At 38.0% G+C, this 20,809-nt stretch overlaps 1 protein-coding gene across 1 annotated transcript in view; it reads right to left on the bottom strand.

The window, feature by feature from the left end:
• Positions 1-1,703: 1,703 nt before the first annotated feature.
• Positions 1,704-20,809, bottom strand: part of LOC122792268 (protein THEMIS2-like) — a 655,074-nt gene continuing 635,968 nt past the window's right edge. Inside the window, exon 7 of the mRNA XM_044060021.1 lies at positions 1,704-4,087. The gene's annotated coding sequence lies outside the window, so the exon portion shown is untranslated. The remainder of the gene's footprint in view (positions 4,088-20,809) is intronic.

Below are 20,809 nucleotides of genomic sequence, written 5' to 3' on the forward strand. Positions count from 1 at the left end.
CTTTGTGGGACTTTTATAATTACAGTGTGACACCTGTAGTTATGATTCTTGATCTCCTAGAGGAATGACTCTAAGTTTATCAATTATATTCCAACAGCAGTGTGCTTCATCAGTGAAAACATGCAGGAAATATATTATGGCAGTGTTTTTTTAAGTGACAGGGCAGCTCTCCTCACACATGCCTATTAGCTGGTTATGTCTCATGTAGCCTGTTAGAGGGTTAAGTCTTATGTAGCCATTCTCTCACTAACAGAACTAACTGAGAAATTACTACAACCTGGAAATCACTTTCATTTATAACAACCTAGTTTCTAAAAGGGGTGCTTTCAATTAAAAGCCCATTTATCATTTTTAGTTACTGAATTTGTTGACTGAGACACTATATTCAGTACCTTGTCTATTTAATGTTTTCCCTTTTTTGCTTTCATTTAGTTTTAACATTTTATGTTCATGGGCAACACTGTGGTGCTGTGGCTGGCATTACTGCCTCATGGCACTTGACTTCCCAGTACAGTTTTCAGGGGTATTTTTTGTTTGAAGTTTGTAGATCTTGCGTTTATCTATGTGGGTTTTCACTAGGGACCCTTGCTTTCTTCACACATCCCAAATACAACAGTAGATTAACTGGCTATCCTTCAAATTGCCAGTAGGTGTGTCAGGAGTGAGTGCATCCTGAAGTGGACTGACATCCTGTCTAGATCTGGTTCCAAACCACATACGTGCTTCCTGCTGGGTTAGTTTCCAGCTCCTCTGAGACCCATTATAGAATTAAGCAGGTGTATGAGAATTAATAAATTGGTTCCCAGACTTAGTAATTCCCAGTCTTCATGTATATGTGTGTAATCATCCAAATATGTTTGGAATAAACATGATGCTGAATAAAAAAGTGTTTAACCAAGTGAAAAGGGGAAAAACAAGCCATTAAATGCAATATTGCTTAAAATCAATTTTCAGATCTATAAAATGAAATGACTCGACCAGGGTAAAGCAAAACTCTGACAAAATTCTTATTCCACAGAACTACAGATGGAAATGCAGCTAAAACAACAGTGATACACAAAAATAAAGCTTAATTTAACTGTCACTTGGTTAATAGAATTACAGCTCCCCACAGACAGACAGATTCAGTGTGGTATAGCTGACAGAATAAGTATTGCTATGAGAAAAGTCTGTGACTTTTACTCCCAAGTGAGAGCTGAGATCATACCCAAAACATTAGCAGCTGAGTTCTATTGCTAATGGAATCTGTAGATTTTGGGAAAAAAATATGGTAAATTGCAGTCACTTTTACCACTCCTGATGCAATCCTTTTAGGTAGGCATACATAAGTTCATAGGTTCATAGGTTGGTACTAGGCTATCAGCCCTAGGGCCTATACAAGCCTACCCATAACAATTCCCTGGCTATTTCTTCCCACAGTATTCACTTCCCTGAACCCCTGTCTAGCAGGGCGACTGATGTAATCCCCGGGGTGAATTTCCTATCTCCCATCCAATCATCAAAGTTCCTTTTGAAAAGGGCCAAAGAGGCACTCTGCTTGACATGTACGGGCAGTCTATTCCAGAGTCTGGGGAGTCTTTGGGTCAGGAACCTATCCCTCCAGCATGTTTTGTTCATTGTGATGACAAGGTTTAGATCCCTGGAGCGTGTGTCTCTGAGGGATTGGGATTTCTTTAAGTGCAGCATGTCCAACAGCTCTGGGTTTGACATGGCCTTGTATGTTAAGCAGAGATTGTCTCTGAGTAGACGATATGCGACAGAGTATAGGTGTAGTTTTTTAAGACAGTCGGCATAGGACATCTGCTTTAGAGATGCAAAAGATTCTAGAGCATTGTTAGGGAAAAAAGATAGCAAATCTCCCTTTTGTCATGTTCATCAATCTCCTCTCATGCTTTTTGCATGTGCGATTTACAGCCTGAGGATAGTGGAGGATATGTTTACTGGTTTCCATCACATTTTTCGTCATTTAACCTCTTCTATTTTCACTGTGTGCAAATCATTTTTAGGAAACAAAAAGTGTTATTTAAAAAGACTGCCTTAAGTACAGCTAGTATAAGCATAAGGTATCATGAAAATCTGTCATTTGCCATTTCACTATACCATTGTAAATGTAAGCATGTCTGTTTATCTGAACAGACTTTGAAGAAGTTACTTTTCAGTAAAATATATTCGGCAATGTTTTACTCTACCTACCTCCTCCATTCCTCTGTAAGTGTAAGGAAGTTTCCCATAACATGTTGTTATGATGTAACATTTGTGCATATCCCTTTAAAGAAATGCATTGCTCTTAAATTCGCACGTACTGTGGATGTAGTTTGCCATTGATGCACCCTCTTTTGGTTTGCTAATTGAACTGAAGGCTAGTTGTACTCGCCACTGCGGCTGATTTTTTTTTTATGCTGCGCATAGGAAGAGTATGTGGAATTTATTTATAATGATAGAGGTGGTGAAAGGAAAATAAAGGAAAGTACATTCTGCGTATCATATTTCTAGCCTAATAGTACCACTCATTGCCCATCTGGAACTGTGGCAGCCCTATTTTTGGCTTATTAAATGTACCAGTTGCAAGATATTTTTACCACCAGTTGCTGCCTGCATACATTTAAAATATGAATGTTACAAAAAAGGAAAAATGTAATACTCAATGCTGACAGGTTTAGATGGTTTAGATGTATGCTTAATTACAGTTTTTACATCAGAATTAATTGCTGTTTCACTCTGATTGTCTTATCTGTCAGGATGTTTGTAATGGCTAATAGAAGCTGTGTTAGGTACTTTCTTTCTCTCATTTATCCATATAATAAGTGGGGATGGTGCTTCACTAAAAACTCCCCTCTGCCCTTTCAAAAATAGACAGGAACCTGGGAGTTAATGGAGGCACCGACCCTGTGTACTAACACGATAAAAGACTATACAACATAATTTTTCCAGCAACTGTTCATGCATAGATCAAGAGCCGCAGAGTATAATGCAACAGACCTACAGTGCAGATGTATGAAATCACAATTCTCAAAACAAAGTTAAGGGGGGTAAAACACTTGCCATAAATTCTTTTTATAGCTGACATCAAACATATTTAAAAAGTTGTAATTTTATAAAAAAAGTTTAAAATCACATATGTAAATTGTAGTACAATGCTGCAGGTACAACAACCTCCGACAGAGTAAGATAACAATGAAGCTGGATTTTGGTTGTGCTGCTGGAATTTTGAACGTGAGGTTCACACTAAGAAGCCTTCTTCAGAATGTGAGGTAAGAATCAGTAAATATGCAGTTGTAACTTTTATTAACAATGCAGCCACAAGGGGAGCATTGGGATCGACTAATAAAACATCTGAAATGTACAAATACAAACGCACATATATATATATATATATATATATATATATGTGTGTGTGTGTGTGTGTGTGTGTGTGTGTGTGTGTGTGTGTACTAAAGGTCATTTCATGCCATTAAAGTCAGAGTGCTTTTATGTTAATAGTATGACACTTCTGTGGAATGTTATTCTGCCACGTTACTGCTCTGTGGCTTTTATATGCCACCAGGTAATCTCTACTCTTCTAGAGAACTGCATGTTTATTAGGGACAAAATCAATATTAGCTAGTTTTGTAACAGTACGCACTTCTAGCTTTATTAACAGATGAGTCTTGATTAAAAATATTTGTTTTTGCTTCTAAGCAACAACATCTATATTAAAAATAATGATCAATCAGTTCTTGTTAATTTAGAATCCCTATCTGCTAAGTGCCTGGTTTGAGCCAATAGTTCTTCACAGTTAGTGAGTATGACCATTTTGTGGAAGTGCCAGAAAGCCTCACAAATACTGTTTTAATACATTCCCAACAGTAGAGAAGAAAAGAAAGTTATCTAAAAGCATGGCCTTTTGTCATTTTGACCTTCTCAGGTTTCAAGCATAGACTTACATGCGATGCAACAAAAATGTACAAAGGACTTAAAATGTCAGTGACCCTTCTCCATTTTGAAAGGAAGGATACTGCATTTTGTTCAGTCATGAATCTGTGATAACTTTTCCTTTTCTGAGCTTCTTCTTCATTTTCAGTGACTGGACTGATTTGCTCTTCAGATTCTGTAATGCAAGAAATAAAAGTTATTCATTTTAAGATACTCTGAAAGTGTATCCCATATAGCAAGTTATACACCCACAAGCTCTATTCATTTGGTACAAACAGTATCTGCAGCACCATCAAGTGTCATGCACTGGACTTCCTGCATACTTTGGTAATTATGCTGCTTTAATATACTGCAGATCAGATGGATGGCAGTAAGAATACACAACACACACAGCACTACATTCTTGGAATTTACCTGCCCACCAGGAAGAGGACTATGCTTTAAAAGTAATCTGTCTTTCATCTCTGCATGAGGAAACAAAGAGCTTCATTAGAAATAAATAAAACACGTTATTGAAAAGGTACCATTCATTTGTGATTAGCTTTCCTCATCAAACAGAGCACTGAGAGATATCCATTGCATGCTAGCTGTCTCTAAGTTCAGCAGTACTCACACTTAAAGCACAATGTAGCTGAGAGCTCTAAGTGTGAGTAACAGAAGAGTGGGTCATCTATTAGCATATTATATGAAATATATTATATGAAAATATACACTGAGCAATAACACATCACTGGCCGCAGTATAAAGTGTCACATTGCTTGGAAGTGATTTATTAAGGAAAACATTATGCCATTGAACTATTACACCTCTCTGTTGGCACAGACCATGCCATTATAAAGTTTGCAGTGATGCCTTTCAAAATACAGCAATGCAGAATCTCAAAAAATAAACTCAACCGTCAGGTGTTATAGCTGGGATATTAACCTTACCAAAAGAAAGTATCTAATTAGGTGAAAAGGGACTGGGAGAGAACCATGTCTCTTTGCAAATGTCACAAATCTTCTTATAGGGTCATAGGAGGTTACTAGGCTAGCAGCCCTAGCACCCTTACAAGCCTAGCCATGTTAATCCCAAGTTGGCTCATCTGTCCTTATTAAGTGATCATATTTTGCAAAGCTAGTCAGTGGTCAACACTGACTCCTCCTGTCCATGATGGACATGGGTGCCACCCCCAAGTTAAATTTATGGTCTCCCATCCATTTGTCCAGGTTGGCTTGAATAGGGTCTGTGGCAAACTCTGCTTCATGTGAACTGGAAGTTTGTTCCAGAGGGGCAGTAGTCTCTGGGAGGCATATTTGTCTTTCCACCATGTTCTGTTAATGTTACAGGCTAGGTTAGGATCCCTAGAGCGAGTAGCTGTTGCGCTGTTAGATTTGTGTATGTGAAGCATATTCATCAGGGCAGGGTCAGAGACTGCCCTGTAGGCCAGGCACAGGTCTCCTCTCAGCAGACTATACAATACAGAGTACAGTGACAGGGCTTTTAGTCTCTCTACATATGGCATTGTTTGGAGGCCCTGTATTTTCTTGGTGAGGAATCTCTGTGGTCTCTCCAGCTGCTACAGGTGTCTGTTGAAGTACATGCAAAAGGAAGCATTGTACTCTATTAGTGGTCCGATGAGGATCTTGCAGAATGAGGCTATAACATCCTTAGACTTAGATGCAATGCCCTTACTTATGAGGTGTTCAATGCAGAATGCTTTCCTTACCATAGAGGAAACTTGGTGGTCAAAGTTCAGATTGCCATATACCTGTGTTCCTAGATCTCGCACCACTGAGATTGAGCATGAGGGTGCTGTCAATAGTGTAGTTAGCAGAAAATTCTACTTTGTCAAAAGGAATAATGATGCATTTTTTTGCATTTAGTTTTAGACCATGGCTTTGGCACCATTTATTTGTGTATGTTAGCCTTTCCTGTAGTATGTTAACATTGTTGGGGGACTCAATGGTTGCACCCAATTTGCAATCATCAGAAAGCTTGGTAAGCTGTTTAATTTAGCCTGGACTTCCAAGAAGTAGATTCAGAACAGTAAAGGACTCAGCATAGAACATTGTGATATGCCACTAGTGGTGGAGTCATCAACTTAGACAGTATGTGTTCTGTCGGTGAACCAATTGGCTACCCATCTAGTGACGTAAGGGTTAATCCCTAATATTTCCCTTTTATACATTTCAGTCCCTAATTTTAATTTCTCTAAGGCTTTTGGGTTTCTAATACCATGACAGGAATGAACCCCATTCCTAGGTCAAAAGTATGATTAAAGTTCATGAAATTAGTATTGTTTCAGTCTTTGATGTTAGCCAGAAGTGCTCTTCACAATACTCACTATGTGCCCAGTAATGACTCTTTCTGCAGTTCGTATGGTAATATATCTAAGTTTGTGTCTTTCGGCTTTTCCCAGTTAGGGGTCGCCACAGCGGAACTCCGGTCCGCTAATGCTTGGCAGTTGATTTTTACGTACCAGCTTGCCAGGCCTGACGCACAACCTTCAACGAAGGTACGCCCATTCACGCATGTCTCCACGCAGAAGACACTCTAGCTGAGAACCGAACCGGACAGTGTCTTACTGTGAGGCGACAACGCTACCGCAGGTGCATGGTAATATATCTAAGTATGATTGTAAATTCTTTTTATAAGACCTATTGCTCCTACTACTGTTGTTATTGTCTGGGTATCCTTTTCTGCATTGCCCTCTTCTCTACCTGCAGATCCTGGTATTTTATGACTCCGTGTCTCTCTGTACACAAGACACTATAGTCACTGTGTGTAGCAATTTCAATGATCAATGCTACTTTTGTCTTCTTTTCATGGAATACTATATCTGGTTTTCTTACATCTATTTTGTGAACTGTTGTTAACAGGTGATTCCATGTGATATAAACTTCATCATTTTCTATAATGCTTTGCGGCTCATGTTTCCAATGTTTTTCAGCTACATCAAATTTATTATGTTTGCACAATCCCCAATGCAACAATCTTGCCACATAATTATGCCTCTCATTATACAGTCTTACTGCTTTTAGTATATCACAACCAGCAAGAAGATGTGCAACTGTTTCTAATTTTGTTTTACATACCCTCCATTTATTTGTCGGTTTCTACCACATGTTCAATTGACTTTGTAAACCAAAGTGTATGTAGTCTTGGGCCATCAAGATTAACCTTTCATCTTTTGGTTTTAATTTGCCTCTCCTTAACCATTCCTGCATTACATCCTGATCAACATGAAGTTGTTCCAAGAGTTTTCTATACTTGCAACTATACTTATGCATTTTCCACATTTCTTGCCTTCTCATCTGATCCTTCACCTTATATTCTTTACTTTGTTTTTTGTCACATTCAATTGCTGCCTTATCTTTATCTACTTCTGCTTTGATTTCCATTCCTGCTTGACACTGATGTATTTCTGCTAAACTAAGCAGGGAAGTTATCTTAGACTTATTCTCTTGATGTTTTAAAACTTTCACTAGGTTTGGGTCTTGTGAGGTCAGCAGATATGTATGCAGTCCTATAACTGCAGATCTATACATGTAATCAGTCTTGAGGAGGCCCATACCTCCTTCAGAACAGGGGATATATAGTTTTGGTATACACCAGTTTATTTAAATCATTTGATAAGCATGAAGCATCCTTTTTGTTTTCCTGTCCAACTACTCCAACACCTTTTGGGGCCAGACAGTCACTCCAAAACTGTAAGTTAGGACAGGAGGAGCAAATTGGTTTATAGCTTGGACTTTGTTCCTAGATTTTAGTGCTGTTTTCAGTATTAATTTTAGTCTTCTAAAATATTCCTTACTAAGTTTTATTCACATTTGTTTAAATTTTATTGTTAATCCTTCATCAGTTCCAAAATATTCACACCCTCTTGCTCAAGTTCTTTTGCACATTTATCAAGACCAAATGGCATTTTATGTCATCTGAAAAAGTTTTGTCCAGTTGCAGTTGTGCTTTCAATTCTTCATCAGATGAACTATATGGTTTTAAATCATCCACAAAAAGAAGATGAGAAGTCTGTACACTTTGTTGTTTTCTGGGAGTCAAAGTATAGCCATGACCTAATCTGTTAAGCAGACAGCTTACAGGGTTAAGGGTATGGCAAAAGAGCAGTGGTGACAGAGAGTCACCTTGGAATATCCCCCTTTGGATTTTTATCCCTGGAATAATAATTTGTCCTTTATCATGGCTTAACTGGAAAGTGGTTTTCCACTGTTTTATGGTCACTGTAATGTAATTGATCAGTGTAGAGTGTATCTTATACATATTTAAGCATTCTTTTATCCATGAATGAGGGATGCTGCCAAATGCTTTTTTGTAGTCTATCTATGCTATAGTTAGAATTTCCCCCTTTTTACAGTTCTCCGTTATGACCTTATTTAACAACAAATGATCCTAAGTTCCATATGACTTTCTTTTTGTTGCCCTTTTGTTCAATTGCCATGATTGTGTTTAATTCTAAATGACTATACACTCTGTCAGCATCAGTTCCAGTCTATAGTTTATACATTGTCAGAAGGCAAGCTATTGGTCTGTAGTTTTTAGGATAGCTTGCAAGTTTGCTCTTAAGTAGGAGTATCATTTTTTTCTGTTGTTAGCCAGGCTGGCGTCTGTTTGGGGTGCATGTATAAATAGTTCTTACTCATGGCTAAATCTTCATGTAAAGGTGTTAATAATTTTAGCCAGAAGTTATAGCATCTGGGCCTGCACTTTTCCAGTTAGAAGCTTTTCTTAACTTTGTTACAGTTTCTTTGGCCATTACTTCATTCCATTTCATATCCTGTACCTTTGAACTTCTTATTCTTTCTTTTACTTCTTCTATCCAGTCAGCATCTTTGTTATGTTCCACGGAATCTTCATAGATATGTCTCTAAAATGTTTCTATTTCTTCTGTTTTTTGGTGGTGCTTCAATTCCTTTTGCCTTGTTTCTCAGTTCTCTATAATTTTTTTTTGTGTCATCAACAATTTTTTTATTTTGCACTTTTCCTTTATATTTACCTGCATCTCTTGTAAGTTTTTCTGCCTGTGATGACATGTTTAGTTTATTATTTGCGATACTGCATGGTAGGCTCTGATCTGTGATCTGTTCTGATACTGAGCATTGCTTTTATCACATCTATCTTTCTGAGTATTTTTTTATCTGTTCTCTCTTCTATAGTCTTCTAGCAGTGACATGTACTGTCTTAATTGCTTTATAGCATCTTCCATGATGGCATTTGATTTCTCCCCTTCCTTTCCCCTACTGCCCTGTGTTTTTGTGGCAAAACGTTATCTGTTATCAATTTAGCTGCACAGTTATATATCCTATTTACTTCTCTTATATCACATAGGTTCATAGGTTCATAGGTGTGTACTAGGCTATTGGCCCTGGAGCCTTTACAAGCCTAGCCCATAGGATTACCCTAGAATCATGCCGCCCGACCTTAGTTCCTAGTGTCTCTGTTGAGTAGAGCCACTGGAGTGATCCCCTGGGTGAATTTTCTATTTCCCATCCACTCATCAAGATTTCTCTTGAAGATGACCAGTGGGGTGCTCTGCTTGACATGTATGGGAAGTCTATACCATACCATGGGCAGTCTGTGGGTTATGAACCTGTCCTTCCAGCATGTTCTGTTGATTGTGGTAATGAGGTTGAGGTCTCTGGAGCAAGTGGTGCAGAGGAATTGGGATTTCTTTAGATGTAGCATTTCTAGCAGAGCTGTGTCAGACATGGCTTTGATGTAGCATTTCTAACAGAGCTGGGTCAGGCATGGCTTTGTAAGTCAAGCAGAGATCACCTCAAGTAGGCGATATGAGACAGAGAATAGTTGGAGTTCTTTGAGTCTGTCCATATAGGACAAGTATTTAAGGCCTTGGATCCTCTTTGTGAGGTACTTTTGCAGACTCTCCAGTTGTAGCAGGTGTCTAGTGAGGTACATGCCAAATGGGGCATTATACTCGATGATTGGTCTAATGAGGGAAGAATAGAGGGAGAGAATGACCTCTTTCTTTCTGGATGCAAATCCCTTAGTAATGAGATGTGCCACATAGAAGGACTTTATGAGCACAGTGGCAACGTGGTGGCCAAAAATGAGATTGCTGTCAACCTATGTTCCCAGATCTCTTATAACGCCTTCTGTGTTCGGTGGACTAACATCAATGTGGTAATTCAAGTGAACTGGGTTTTTCCCAAGGGGGATGATGACACATTTTTGGCATTGAGCTTAAGGCCATGGTTTTGACACCAGTTGTTGGTGTCATTGAGGCCTTTCTGTAGGATGTCAACATCATTTGGGGAGTTAATAATAGCTCCCAACTTGCAATTGTCTGTGAACTTTGTTAGCCAGAGTCCCTTCATGTTGGTCTAGACTTCAGACAAGTAGATACCAAACAGGAGAGGACCCAGGACCGAACCCTGTGGGACTCCACTCGTGACTGGTCGGCAGTCTGACTAGGAGTCAGCTACTTTCACACTTTGGATTCTATCTGTGAGCCAGTTTGCAACCCACATAGTGATATAGGGGTTGATGCCTAGTTAGTGAGTTTTTCTATGATTCCTTTGTGGGGAATGGTATCAAAGGCCTTGGCCAGATCAAGGTAAGCTGTATGAACCACCTTGCCTTCATCCACAGCTCTGGTGACTGACTCAAAGAAGTCGACTAAGTTAAGGAGGCATGATCTACCCTTCACAAAATCAAACTGTGTAGGATCCAGAGTTTGGATATTCCCTATAGCCTTGTTTATTAGGTCCATGATGATGGGTTCTATAGGTTTGCATATCAGACTCATCAGGCTAAATGGCCAATATTCCCAGGGTTTGTAGTCGCTCCTCCTTTGTGGAGAGGGATGACTGTAGCAGTGAGCCATTCAGTAGGGACAAAGCCTGAGGTGATTTAATAGGGCACACAGGTGAGGTGCCAGTTCACTCTGTAGTTCATGTAGAACACAGCCAGGGATATTGTCAGGTCCCATAGAAGCTGTATTCTTAGCCTTGGACAGTGCTATTTTAACCTGTGCAGTAGTAATACTGGGTGTCTGACAATCTACTGGTATTGTGATTGGTCCTTTGGAGGGGGGGATAAAGTTAGCACTGAATTTGTCAGCCAGTATATTGGCAATATCTGTTGGCCTGTTATAGGAGGTACCATTGTGCAGAGCAAATCTGTGTATTGCTGCGGAGATTCTTTACATAACTATAGAAGGCCTTGTGGTTGTCTTTACTAGCTGCTGCAATTCTGTTTTCATAGCTAGCTTTAGAGGATTTGATGAAGGATCTCAACCTTTTGTTGAGGTTGATAAGGGAGTTTTTCCAGTCTTGAGACTTCACCTTATTCTGCATCAGTTTCCTACTTCTGTTGTAGAGTTTGTTTATGGCAGAGGACCACCAGATTGGCTTCCTTTTTTGAGGAGAGCATCTTAGTTCTATTGTGTATGGTGAGATCCATGCATTTGTGTACGTGTTTGTACGGTGCATTGGTGTATGATTCGGAGGTCATGCAATTATTCTCCTTTGGCATGGGTGCAGTGAAGTTAGCCACCTCTGCTTTTAGGAGCCCAAAGTTAGCTTTGGAGAAGTTTTTTACGGTGGTTACCTTTGTGGGGGGGGGGGTGGATTTCCAAGGTGATTAATTTGTGGTAGGATCTAACCAGGGAGGAGTTTACTATTGGTGTAGAGCAACGGTCCCCCATTTTAGTAATGACCAGGTCAAGGATGTTGCTACCTCTAGTGAGGCTAAGAACGAGCTAGTCCAGAGCACTGGAATTAATGAATTCCAGAAAGCATTGGGCAAGTGTATTGGTACATGAGTAGTTTTCTCAGTTAATGGAGGGGTAGTTGAAGTCGCCCAGTATGAGTGTTAGGTTAGACCCTAATATTTTCCACAGTCCTTAGGAATGTGGAGTGTGAATCTTGGGACATGGCTGGGGACCTATAGCAGGCTACGACCTGAATCGCTGTCTTACCCAGTGTTAGCTGCACCTGAAGTATCTCAGAGGCATTATGTTGGGCTACCAATCTGGAGGTGTGTGCATCCTTTATAAATATGGAAACACCACTCACTGCCTTTGGAGCTTCTGTCCAAGTTCTGGGGCCAAAAGGTGTGGAATGAGTTATAGCCTGGTAGTGCAGAGCTGCTTTCTGCTGCCTTGAACCAGGTCTCTGTTACAGCACAAATGCTGATGTTCTCTAGTTTAAGGAATGCTTTGAGCGAGTGCATTTTGAGATTTAGACTTCAAGTGTTGAGCAGCATAACTCTCTGATTGCATTTGTTTGTAGCTGTTACGGTGGTACTTTGGTCTTTGGAACACCACCTAAAAAAGGCACTATAGGGGTGGCAAGAGCCTTGGCCAGTATCTGGATGCCCAGGGGTGACAGTTGCAGGCCATCCCTGGCAAATCATTGAAGTCAATCATGTCATTCCAGGCAGACAGATACTGGATCCCCTTAGAATGACACCAGAAACTTAGCCAATTGTTGAAATGAATCATTTTCTGCTTGTACTGTGGTATCATTCTGGGTGATAGTAGGATGCTGCTCATGGCTAGGGTCATACCCGCCTGGGCTACATAATCCAAGAACTCCTCCATGTCTCTTTTCATGTAGTCCAGGAAGGTACCTCTCAGGTCATTCACACCCACATGTACAATGGCAGAGTCATATTTGTACCTGTTGTTGAGGGACCTGAGTGCGTGCGTTATGTGGCGGATCCTGGCACCTGACAAGGAGCTGACTGTTACTTTCTCCTTATTCAACCTAGTGAGTGGGACATCAGTGTGCCACACTATCGAGTCACCTATGACTAGTGTGTTGGGCATGCTGTTTTGCCTTAGGGGCTTTAGTTGAGTGGCACACTATTTAGGAGAGTTATGTGTCTCATCATTAGTGTTATGTTGTGGTGGTTGGGTGCGTTTCTGCCTTGGAGGTCTCTGCTGTTTATGTAGATTTTTATTGAGAACCTCCGCCAAGGTGGGTGTGTGGTTTGTGTTTTTATGTGAAGGCAGTGCTGGTGTGTGTTCTGGAGGGCTATGTGTTCCATGTGGTGTGGTGCAAGTGTTGACCTTCTCCTCTTAACCAGCTATTCTGGTCTTTGCTGGAGAGTGCATGGCTTCCAGTTTGGTTATATAAGTGCATCTCTCTCAAGTCTGAGTGTTGGGAGGTAAGAGGAGAGGGTTGTCCAGTGTACATGAGGCAGTTGCTACATCACCTCAGGATGCCCAAGTTCACCAGGTTAATAGGAGAAAGCACAGGGGACTGACCTTTAGACATGCCTGAAGGGGTGGGCATTAATAAATACTGGAGCTGTTTCCTTGTAGAACATTTAGTGCTGGTATTGTGCTGCAATAATTGCTAGAAGAAGTCTGGTAAAGTACTAAGCTAATAAGCTAGAAAAGTGCAAGAGAGGAGAGGACTAGCATATCTAAGGGAAAAATTGAAGAGCAGACTTTGGTACTGCTAAGAAGCTTACAAACAGTCCTGGATGCAGCAAATCTGTCACTGGACTAAACTAGTTACAGGAAAGGTGGAAAACAAGCACAAATGCTGGCTTTTAAACCAGATAGTAGAAATAGATTGAAAAACTGCCCAAATGGTCAATAAACTACAATTTCTGGACCAAAAAACACAGATCTTGTGGTAGATAGGCTACCTAGTACTTACCACTCCCACTGATAAGCTAGAAGGCTTCCCTCCAACACAGAAAGGCTTGGGGGGGGGGGGCTTAGAAGTTTGCAAACATTCCTGGATGCAACAAATCTGTACCTGGACTAGACTAGTTACAGGAAAGGCAGGGAACAAGTGGAAATGCAGGCTTTTAAACCAGAAAGTTGAAAGAGATGGAAAAATTGCCCAAACAGCCAAGAACTACAATTTCTGACCCAGAAACCACTTGTCTTGTGGTAGATAGGCTACCTAGTGCTTACCACTCTCACTGATAAGATAGAAGGCTTCCCTCTAATACAAAAGGGCTTGGGGGTCTCAGAAACTTACCAACAGTCCTGGATACAGCAAATCTGTATCTGGATTAGACTAGTTACAGGAAAGGCAGGAAACTTCTGGAACTGGAGCATTAAACAATATTAATGAGTTAGTTGTCATACATTTATTTGACCACAACGCTTGATAAAAACTTTTAAACTCATTCCATAAAGAATATATCATTTACACTTTAGCACCATATGTAATCAATCTACATCTAAATTATCACCACATCTCCAGCAATTACAGTCTGATATTTTGTTTATTATAGCAACATTTTGATGGGTTATAAAAGCTTTATGCAAATATTTCTAAGTAAATAATTTCCAATAAAGTGAAGATGAAATTTTGCCAGTTGATTTAAATAAAAACATTTTATTCATATCTGAAAACACTTCCTTATTGATTTTGTAGAGTAATTCCAAAACATTATTTCTGAAAAGGACCAATCTATTTTTAGAATCCTATATATTTTAGATAGATATGATCTACTATTACTTAAATCACTGTTAATATAAATAAAACTTCTAAGATTTTTAGGACATTTTTCACAATTGAGTATAATGACACGTTTATTTTATCATTTACAAATCTTTACAACTTTGCAAACTTAACCAATTTTTTGCCTTAATTATATCTAGCTAATAAATAACCTGCAGAGTATATTTTGTTTCCATTTAGGATCTGATGCCAAAAAAATAAGTTATTATCTTTAAAATCTAATATTTACCTAAATTATGTGTTATTAAACACTCATTTGTGAATGCTATAGAAAATAAGAAAACAAAGTTTTTATCTTATAATTATTCTTTAAATAGTATTTAAATGTTGATAGAATATAATTAATCAAAGGAATGGAGATATAATTATTAGTACTACTCATACAGTAATCTTTTAGGATCCAATAAAAAATATTAAATATAATTTGCTCATGTGGTTCTGCTAATATTTTATTAACAAGTAATATTTTCCCTGTATTGATTTTCAGTAGAATCATATGTAGTATTTAACCACTGAGCTATAATTTGAATGCTAGCTGACTTTACATACAGATCAAAATTAAGAAAACCTATACCTCCTTCTTCTCAGCTTTTCATATGCAATTCTAAAGAAATCCTTTGTTTATTTGGGAAGCTTAACATTTTAAGTAAAATAGAGTTTACGTTTCTAACGTAAATTTTTTAGGAGGATAGGATTAAAGACTGAATATAAAACAAGATTTTAGTAAGGATTATCATTGTTATTAATATAGGCCTGTCTTCCATAGTGAAAAATAATTTATTACATCTTGAAATTAATTGTGCAATTGAGTTAATTATATTTTTATAATTTAATACTAGCTCATTGCTGCTCCATGTTATAACGCCTAGATATTTAATCTGCAAATTATCCCATTTAAAATTTCTATACTTTTCTAGATCTCAATTTAAACTTTTATTAATGTGTTAGTTTTTCTATGATTAAATTTTGATCTAGAAATCTCTTCAAAACCTTCCATAGCTTTAACTATATGATGTAATGATGATTCAATATTGCCAATAGTTAGTAATATATCATCCACAAATAATTGTATTTTGGATGAGTAATTCTCATGTATTGAAAAGCCTTTGCTATTTAATTTGCTCTAATGTAATTAGTTAAATGTTCTATGCATAATGTGAATAACAAAGGAGATAATGGACATGGGAATGAGATAGAGAATTAATTATTTTTTTTAAACAAGAAACATCTTTATTGAATTACTGGGTCTATATCACTATATCAAATTGCTATTCAGCGAATAGCAATTCATCAAACATTTGTTCATCGAACGTCATTTCAGTGAACGATAAAATCTTTTCCATGGTAAGGATGCACTCAGCCAACATCACAGCTCTGCCCTTTTCCCCACAGTAGTGCAATCTTGGAGTTGGTATATATAATTAGAGGGGCTGTGGGGGGCGTAGCTCCCTACTTGGGTGAGTTTGATTTTGTGTGGTTTCTGTTCCAGTGTGCATTTGGTGAAGTGCTTTCTTACCCTGGGAAAGATTCTGTCATTTGCTGAAATGCCATTCGATAAACAAGTGTTCACTGAATTGCTATTTGCTGAATAGCAATTCAATAAAGTGATATAGACCCAGATTATCATCTATAACATAGGCATTCATACATTTATATAAATGAAAACAAACCATATTGAAATATTTTCAGTTGCAGTTTTATACATCACTTATAATATTCTGTAAAATCATTGTCAGTCAAACATTACATAGCTTATTCAATTCCTGCCTTCCCTTAAACATCATTCCTCATCCAAAACATTATTTTGCATGTATTGTTCCCACAATGCCCATCTTTAATGTAATTTGCTCATACCCTTTTCTAAAGAGCCAACTTCCAGCTCTTTTATCTCTGTTACTTTATTAACTACTTCTGGTACAGTTGGTATAGACTTTGATTTCCATTTTCTAGCCTAGGCAATTCTGATTCTGTATCATAGTTCAAAAAAAATTTTCCTTCCTTGCACCATTTTGCTCACCCAGTATTTCTGACAGAGTAGTCTGCAATAATATTTTAAAGTCTGCCAAATTATTACAATCTCCAAAATATGTTCTCAATTACTTCTTTCTTCCCCACCACAACTCCAACATTTGTATTCTACCCGAAGAAAAATTCTTTGGAGTCTGCTTGGGGAATTAAAATACCTTTGCAAACTCTTCCAAGCAAATATCCTAAATCTTGTAGACTTTGTTGCATATTTAGGACCCATGCATATATCTTCTGATTGTTTCTCTGTGAATTGCTTATCCAGTCTCTCTTCCCAATCCTTTCTTACCTCCTGTGATTGATTCATGTAGTTATTGTCTAATATTTTATATGGCCTGCTAATTATACCTTTTTTAACAGCAGCTTCTTGTCTAGATTCAACTGAAACCTCTACCAGAGCAGGTCTTTCATGTCTTTCATTTAGGCTTCCCCATCCCTTTCTCTTTACCTATACTCTAATATCAATCCCTGGTAGGGAAAGCAGTCTATAGCCTGCAGTCCAAATGTCTTCTTGGCCTCTTTCCATTCTATTATGTGTCCTACTCTAATTATTTTCTCCCAGTACCTTGGTTACTTTGCCAGTTTTCTCCAGTAAATTCCAGCCCCCTCTTGCCTATTGTACCCCTAATTATAGTTATACCTAATGGCAGAATCTCATTTCCCCATTCCCATGTTGGTTTAATTCTTAGAATATTTCCTGCTACTTTATGAATATAATATTTTCTATTATTATTATTCTTAAGGATCTGTATCCAACATCATAGTATCTCCTTATTTCTTGACCTTCCCCCCATTTCATCATCATCCCTTTCCACTTTGAATTATAGCTACTGCTTGTGTTATGTATAAGAGCCTTAGCGTGTAGCTCTGAAATACCCCTTCTTATCAGGTAATCCCAAACCACCTTGTTCTATTGGAAGGATAGACATATCCCATTTGAGTCTTGCCCTCTTCCCCTCAGATAAAATCCTTCAACACTTTATTAGCTGATATCCACAGCTTTTCTTCTGGTTGATAAAATATGCCTGACCTATGTATAAAACTAAAGGGACTAAAATATTTTCATTGCTTGTATCTTGCTAACCATATCCATAAACAGAGCATCCATTTTCTCAGTTTTTCTATTATCTTTTGTTTAGTCTCTTCCCACATATCCTTACTCTTAAGTACTTCATTTTATAATGTCCTCATAAATATTAGTATTGCTGAACCAATTCATGTGTGGGTACATAGTTTATAGCTATTGCCTTTGTTTTACCTTCATTAACTTTGCATTCTGAAAAGACTTATAACTGTCTCAGACTGTTCCACAATGCTGAAATGTCCTTTTTTTGTTTTATAAGGTAAAAAATAATATCATCTGCAAATAAAGCCAGCTTTTCATTATTACCATACCAATTATATTCTTGAATTTTTGAGTCCCTTATTTTCTGCAAATGGTTCTAAATATAATAAAAATAACAAAGGGAAAGAGGACACCTCTGCCTGGTTCCTCTGCTGAAACAGAACTTATCAGAGAGGAATACTCCCTTTAATTTTTGCCTGTGATCCTCATATATCTTCCTAATTAACTTTATTATTTTTATGGGACTGCAAATGCTTCCATTGCTCTACTCATAAAATCCCAGCTTATTCTGCTGAATGCTTTATTTGCATCAAGACCCACTAACAACAATGGTATTTTCTCAGATCATGCTTCCTTCTGGACCATCATTGTTCTATTAATGTTGTTGGATGCCTCCACCCACTTCACAAAACCACATTGATCCATATCTATCAATTTTTGGCATCACTTTTGCCATGCTATTAGCCTTTACAGACATAAACATGTTATAATCATGGTTTAGAATTGAAATGGAGCCTTGTTCAATCCCATGCAAGTGAGACTGTGTGCATGGACTGTGCCAAATGTATTATAAAACACCAGAAAAGGTCCAGCACCATTCAGGAGGTAGATAGAGTCAAACTTTAATGTGACTAAAATAACAAAAACAGCATACCGGTTTCGGCCAAACTTACAGCCTTCTTCAGTGCATGAAATAAGCTGAATCCATTACATATTTAAATAGTGTTAAATTAGACCATACTGGAAGCTGATTGGTTTATGCCAAAATTAACTTAGTTCACTAAGGCCAGGTTTGAACAAAGCCCCCCTAGCCTAACAATCCATCCAGATTCCATCTTGTTTAATATAGAGTGCCAACCTGCTTTATTGGATTTATGTCCTTGAATTTTATCAATAATTGTGAATTGGAATTTAGCGGTGACATGGGTCATTGTATGTTTATAGAGAGCATTAGAAAACTTTTTAGTTCTAATATCACTAAGATGCTCACTGATCCTATGTTTTAATGGCCTAAATATTTGCCTTACATAAAAAGCCGAGCAAAAACAGGTGGCCAAATAAATGACCCAGTCACTGCTACAGTTGCCAAAGCATCTGATTTCAAAAATATGTGGTGTGTTGCTGCTCATAAATTCTTTAGTTTTACATATATATGTGCAAAACCTGCAGTGACCACAGGAGTTACTGCCCACTAACCTGTCTCCCTATAAGGTGATCTGTTGTGTGGTAGTGGGTGAAATGTGTTTATAGTGGGTTAAATGGGAATTGAAAGTACGGCCTCTTCTGTATGAAAAGAGACATTATGGAGAAAATATTCCAGCTAGTTTATCATTTGCCAGCAAACTGTCCCAGTGATTATTTACAATATTTCTAAAAACATCTGTGTTTTTTCCAAATGTTGTTACTAAGCAAATGGGTTGGGGAGACTGTATGTCTTTACCTTTAGATTCCTTACCATAGGTTAACAACTTTTTTTCTATCCTGTTCAGTGGCAAAAGAGCATGCCCTATCGATGTCCTCTACATGGTAGCCCCTATTCAAAAAATGCTCTGAAAGATCACTTTTGCTAATGTTATAGGTTACATCAGAAGAACATATACACTTGATGCACAGAAATTGGGATTTTGGGATGTTTTGGATGATGTGGAAGGGGTGATGACTAGAGGCATGTAATAAGGTGTTAAATTGGGGGAATTTACAATAAACGTGTTTCAAGTGTATATTCTTCTTGTCGTAAAATCTGAACATCCAAGAAAGTAATTACTTTGTAATCATAGTTCAGAGTAAAATGAATTCCCCATTTGTTTTCATTTAAGTATTCTGCAAATTCCTCAGCATAACCAGCATCCCCTCTCCACACCATCCAACAATCATCCAGGTAATGTCTCCAGGTATCCATGTTATCTAGAAAGATTTTATGGTTCTCATCATATATTAGTTGTTCCTCAATATAGCTCATTAACAAGTCTGCATATATCGAAGCGAAAGATGCTCCCATGGCTGTACCTCTGAATTGCCAGTAACATCTCCCATGGAAGTAAAAGACATTCTTAGTGAGAACATGTTCAGCTAAACAAACAAGAAGGGTATTAAATCCAGGAGTATATAACTCAGCTTTGTCCAGCCAGAACTGGATGGCTTGTAGTCCTGCCCAATGTGGGATGTTAGTATATAGGGCAGTAACGTCCAATGTGCATAATAGCCAACCTGGTTCCAACTGTGTATCATTTATGATGTTAAGAAATTGTGTGGTGTCTTTAATTCTGGATGTGACCAGAGGAAAAAGTGGTTGTAGATATTCAGTGAGAAAAACTGATAATGATTCCGTGAGAGATCCTCGACCCGAGACAATTGGTCTACCTGGTGGTTTGGTAGGATTTTTATGTATTTAGGAAGCAAATATAAATATTGTGGCTTAGGATCTTGGACTGTCAATTGATACCCTGTTCTCTGGTCAATGATCCCTTACTCCTGTGCCAATGTCTTGTTTAAATCTGAATGTTGGATAAAGGGGCATATGCATGTAGAATTTGTTATTGGACAATTGTGTTGTGGCCTCTGTTTCATACATATTCCAGTCCATAATGACTACTGTCCCACCCTTGTCAGCTGGTAATATGACAAGGTCGTGATTATTGCTGAGTTTGTATAAGTCATCCTGTTTTTGTTTAGTGAGATTTTGCTTGTTGTTAATATGTGTGTTCATATTAAAGTGAAAATCTTTCAGCACACATTCTTTAAACACTGAGACATTTTTGTCCATGGGAGGTATGAATGTAGATTTATGGAAATGAAACCCAGTAGATCTTTGAAACTGGTCTGAATCTGAAAAAAATCAGTTTCAGGTTAAGGTTTGATGTAAAAACGTTGTATGAATGTTCAAGATACAGAAGTAGAGGCTACAATTGGGACAGTTAGGTGGTTTGTGTGGTTATTTCTAGGGCAAAGCGACCTACAAACATCAGTTTTTGGCATCTAACTATGTAACTGGTTGGAGTTCTCAGTTTAGAAACACTCTATGCATAATTTATACGGGCTTATGTATAGAACCAGTATTTTGCAACAGCAACTTTTTTAC

The sequence above is a fragment of the Protopterus annectens genome, chromosome 1.part2 (assembly GCF_019279795.1).
Source record: "Protopterus annectens isolate FY-2018-M chromosome 1.part2, PAN1.0, whole genome shotgun sequence".
Classification (NCBI taxonomy): domain Eukaryota; kingdom Metazoa; phylum Chordata; order Ceratodontiformes; family Protopteridae; genus Protopterus; species Protopterus annectens.